The following is a 5,887-nucleotide window of genomic DNA, read 5'->3' as shown; positions in this document are numbered from 1 at the left end:
CTGCACAACCGCCAAAAGAGCGGACATCTGATGGGTCAGTGGGACTTCGAAAGGGCCGCTTCTGATTGGTCGAGGGGCTGCAAGATGCTTTCCGATTGGTCCGTGAGCGTTGCTGCGGGTCGAGCAGAACGTGACGCGTCACAGCATAGACATATATACATAGAATATCAATATATACGCATAGACCTTATAAGGGTAGACGCCGCCTTGGCTGCCATGAAGCAGGAAATACGGCGGCCATCTTGGCCCGGTCGTCAAGCCCGTCAACACAAACAGCAGCAGCAGAGAATCCAAAACACCAGAGCACTGTGTGGAGTGTTTCAGGACAAATCAGCGGATTGTAGAAAGGAGGGCTCGGGGGATTACTTTTCACAGGTAAGATGAAACATTACTATTGTTTGAAGTTTGCAAATATAAAGTTATTGTTCTGTATTTCTGTCCAGCAATGAACTCATAGCAGCTGCCATGAGCGAGACTTTGTTTACAGCTTGTTCACCTGCTATTAGTCCAACTGAGACTTTATAAATCAAATGTTCCACAATACAGACTGAGATTACAACGGACTCAAGAATGCTGTTGTAGAAATAAACCAAATATTGCAGGTATAAGATGGACCAGCACATTTTACCAGGTGACACAGGCTGTATTGTTCACAGGCAATTCTTTCACCCTAACAGGAGTAAGATTCCTCTCATGTCTCCTCCTCCTCACTGACTGAGAAACACTGACTGAGAAACACTGAGTGAGAAACACTGACAGAGAAACACTGACAGAGAAACACTGACTGAGAAACACTGACAACATGTGATTGTAGAAGAGATTGAAACAAGTTTACTCAGAGTTTCAGCAGCTTTGGTTTATTATCAACATTTATGCATCAAAATAGGAGTTTTGTTGAAGAAAGGTTGTAAGAAAATAGCAAAGAAGGAGAAAATGAGCTTAATCTCCTTTTTAAAAGGTTTTTGTTTTAAATCTCAAATCTCCCGTTTTCATTTTGAAGGTTTCCTAAAGACAAAGATTTGAGGAAGAAGAGGGAGGTGGCTTTGAGGAGGAAGGATTCACTGAGTGAGTTCTCTGTGGTTTGCAGGGAACATTTTAAACTGGAAGAGTTCGTCCTCCATCTTCATCTTCCTCTTCACCTCCAAAGAACAGGCGGATCATCAACAGGCTGTTAGCTTCATGAATGTAAATATTCTATTGAGAACCACAGGGCAGGGGAAATACTTCTCTCTGTATACTGTGTGTGTGTGTGTGTGTGTGTGTGTGTGTGTGTGTGTGTGTGTGTGTGTGTGTGTGTGTGTGTGTGCGTGCGTGCGTGCGTGCGTGCGTGCGTGCATGCGTGCATGCGTGCGTGTGTATATCAATTTGTAACACAGAAAGATATTTACAAGGTAGAACTATAGAGTATTTGATAAGTTTTACTTCTTCCTGCCGCTTTTCAGGCATGTTAATTCCACATATGAGGTTTGTACATGTGTCTGTATGTTTATGTGTGTGTGAGTATACGTAAATAAAGATTATCCACTTTCTTTGAATATATTTTCATAAGGTATCATTTATTTATTTTATCATCATAGGCTGTATATATATGTATTTGTATGTGTGTATACACGGACTATATGGATATTGGTAAGTATGTGATTGTACGCATGTGAAGAGCCACATGCCTGAAATGAATTGATAAAAAAAAATCTAGATTTTGTTCTGATCGATAACTTGACTATTGTGTTGTTTCTTATATATGGGTTTATATGTATTAATACTATTTTTTCAACTTATTAAAATGGCTGAGTAGTGCACAATCTGCTTCTGCTTCAAATATGTGTGTGTGTGTGTGTGTGTGTGTGTGTGTGTGTGTGTGTGTGTGTGTGTGTGTGTGTGTGTGTGTGTGTGTGTGTGTGTGTGTGTGTGTGTGTGTGTGTGTGTGTGTGTGTGTGTGTGGTGTTTTATAAATTACCTATCAAAAATCAGAACACTCTATTATTGTTTAGTCCGCTATGAACGTCAAAATACACCAAACCATGTGTCTGTCATGGTTCCGGGGTGAAGACCCAAGATGCAGAACACACGAGACACGTGGGACAGAGTTTAATGGGAAAAAATCTAAAGTTTTTTGAAAAGGAGGATCCTTCAGCTCCCAGTCAACCACAGCTGAGAAGCTTCTCCACGGTGCAGGATGGGAGAGGATGGCAAGGATGGCGAGGATGGCGAGGACTGGGAGTGGCGATTTAAAATGAATTAAAGCTGCAAGCAGCGTTGCGGGTCCTCGCACAGCAAACATGATGGAACATGGTGCATGCTGAGGTTTGGAGCACGTCGGGGTGCGATAGAAATGTGGCCTCAATATTACGTTTAAGTGTTAATAATGTCAGATTCTGTGGCTCACACAGATCGCCCACTCACCCCCCCCCCCCCCCCCACCCCCCACCCCCCCCCCCCCCCCACCCCCCTATTATAAATTTGTTCAGCAGGGTCTCCTTCATCATTTAATACAGTTTTGAAGCCAATAGAATTAATGCCCTCGGTGTTTGATAGGGTTTGTTCAAGGCCCAAATTTAGGTGGATATCTTATTTTTAAAGGCAAATTGCAGACTTCCTGTTGGGTTTAGGTCAAGACTGTCAGCATATGATTTGTAGGTCTTGATAAGATGAACAACTCAGTTTTGATTTCATAGCATTCCTGCGGGCCCTTTAAATGTTTCTAGGTTGCACTAGAGAGCACATTTGGGTTCACCAGTCATGACATGCGTGGTAATTTTAATGAGTTTTTTGGGGTATGTTTATTGGGGCAAATTTGGGTTCATTTACATGGCAGGATACTAATAAGAAACAAAAGACAAACATGACAACAAATACCTCCAACGGACGCCTTGCCCTTTTGGCTTGGTCTCTAATTACAAATACAAGGCCTTAATAATAATAATAATAATAATAATAATAATAATAATAATAATAATAATAATAATAATAATAATAATAATAATAACAACAACAATAATAATGATGATGATAATAATAATAATACATTCTATTTGAAAGCATCTTTCCCAGCACTCCAGGACACCGTACATTCATACATTTACAACAGTGCATTAAAAACTGTAAAAACAACACAAGACACTGGGCGATTGACATCAGATGCAGTTTTTAACATGTGTTTTGAGTCCAGGTTTCTCAGTTGAGGAGGTAGTGAGTTCCAGAGACGAGGAGTAGAGCAGCTGAAAGCGCTGCTCTCCATGATCGTGAGATGGGTGGAGGGTCGGACACGTGAATGGAGGAAGAGGATCTAAGGGAACAGGATGGAGCAGAAACATGTAGGAGGTCTGACAGATATGGGGTGAGAGGCTGTGAATGGTCTTCAATGCTAAGTGGAGGTTTTTGAATAGGATGTGGAACTGAACCAGGAGCCAGTGGAGCTGATGGAGGGCAGGAGTGATGTGGTGGATGGAGGAGCCAGTGGAGCTGATGGAGGACTGGAGTGATGTGGTGGATGGAGGAGCCTGTGGAGCTGTTGGAGGACTGGAGTGATGTGGTGGATGGAGGAGCCCGTGGAGCTGTTGGAGGACTGGAGTGATGTGGTGGATGGAGGAGCCCGTGGAGCTGTTGGAGGACTGGAGTGATGTGGTGGATGAAGGGAGTGCGAGTGATGATGCGTGCAGCTGAATTCTGGACCAGTTGCAGTTCATGGAGGATTTGTGGGGGAGCCAAAGAGGCGAGAGTTACAGTAATCCAGGCAGGAGGTGACAAGGCTGTGGACTAGGATGGCGGCAATGTGGGGGGTGAGGAGGAGGCGAAAGGCGGTTGGTGTTTCGTAGATGTAAGTCGACAGACCGGGTAATGTTATTGATGTGAGATTGAAATGAAAGAGTGCTGTCGAGGATGACGCCCAGACTCTTTACCTGGGGGGAGGGTGAAACCAAGGAGTTGTCAATGTTGATAGAGGAGCTGCTGGTTTTGGATAAAGTGGACTTGGTGCCAATGAGAAGGATTTCATTTTTATTGCTATTCAATTTAAAGAAGTTGAGGGTGAAATAGGTTTTTATTTCAGAAATACAATCAGTGAGGGGGGGGGGGGGGGGTGAGGGTTTAGTGGTGAGGGAGGGCTGGGTGTCATCTGCGTAGCAGTGGAATTGTATGTTAAATTTGTGGAAGATATTGCCGAGAGGAAGGAGGTAAATAATGAAGAGGAGAGGCCCCAGGACAGAGCCCTAAGGCACACCTATGGTGACGGAAAAAGAGATTGACTTACAAAATTTAAGTTGAGTGAACTGAGTGCAGCCAGAGAGGCAGGAAGTGAACCAGTGTATGTGGAATGTGGGCGATGCCAATGGAGGACATCTGGTGAGAAGAGTGGAGCGACAGAGGGTATCAAAGGCAAGGCAGGACGAGGATGTGAGGAGTCCAGAATCAGCTGCCATAAGGAGGTCTTTAGTGAGTCCGACCAGTGCTGTTTCAATGCTAGGGAGGAGGCAGAAACCACATTGGACATTTTCATAGAAGTTATTATGGGATAGGTGAGAGCGGAGTTGGGAGGCAACTGTTTTTTCCAGGATGATTGGAGATGGGACGATAATTGTTGAAGTTGGAGGGGTCGGCACCAGCTTTGAAGGATGTGGGAACAGTTCCAGTGGCGAGGGAAGAGTGGATGAAGGCAGAAATTAGGGGGGCCATGGTCTCTGTGGGGGAGGGGGGCGCATGATTTGACCATGTGTGTGGGGAGGGGGGCAAGTTGACATGTGGATGGTTTGGATATTTGGATGAGTTCTGTGACTTCGGAGAGCGTGGGGAGCTGGAAGGAGGACGGTGAGAGTGTGAATGGGTGAAAGTCTGCTGAGATGTTGAGACGAAGGTTTGTACGAAGGTGTTGGTGGATTTTCTGGACTTTGTTAGTGAAAAAGACATGACGGTGTGGCAGAAGGAGGTTGGGTACAGGTGAGGAGGGAGAGAGTCCTGGGGTTGGGTCATGTTGGCGAGGAGTGAAAACAAAGATTTGGTCGGGGGGTTTTTGTTGGCTGAGATCAGATTGGAATAGTTTTGGGTTATTAAGCTGAAGGTCAAGGGTAAACCAGGGCGCCGAGATGGAAAAAGATGCAGATCTTATTTTTAGTGGAGCAAGAGAATCGAGAATATTATGGAGTCCAGTGTTATAATGAGAAACCAGTTCATCGGAGTGGATAGTTGAAGTTTGAGTGGCGGATTGATGTTCTTGGTATTGAGGAATGAGATGAGCCTTAATGATGGAGAGAGTGGGTTTAACTGTAGAGGAGAGGAGAAAGTGATCAGTTCTGGGGAGTTCATCAGCTGTAATGTCCAAAGGGGAGACACCAGAGCAACAGACCAGATCCAAAAGGTGTCTTTTGTGGTGTGGGAATGGAGGTAAAAACCCAAAGCTCTCTAGACAGGAAGGGAAGTGTTTGGCGAGAGGGAGGTTGGTGTTGCCCATGTGGATACTGAAATCACCCAGCAAGATTATGTTGGGTGAAAGAGAGGAAAGATGGGGGAGGAACCTGGCAAAGTAATTTAAAAAGTCACTATTAGGTCTCGGGGGGTGGGAGACCGTAGCAATGAGGGTGGGAGTGGGACCTGACAGCTCACCGACGGTGGATCCAGACGATCTATAGACAGGCACAGACACCGGCAAGACTTTACACTTCTCTTGGTAAATTATCGCAAGACCTCCTCTGAGGGGTTGACAGATGTAAACAAACCCCAGAGGAGTGGATCCTTGCCTCTAGAGGAGGCCTTACCTTTCAGGCTCAGTCCCAATTCTAATAATTCCTTTAGATACAATAGTGTCCTTGCACTTTCAGTGCTTGGAAAGAAATTGGGCGTGTTTGTAGAGGAGGTCATCAAACGTACTGGAGGGTTACAGCAAATAAACTTCACT

Source organism: Lipophrys pholis (genome assembly GCF_963383615.2).
Source record: "Lipophrys pholis genome assembly, chromosome: 8".
Taxonomy (NCBI): domain Eukaryota; kingdom Metazoa; phylum Chordata; class Actinopteri; order Blenniiformes; family Blenniidae; genus Lipophrys; species Lipophrys pholis.
Note: the sequence above shows the minus strand (reverse complement) of the source record.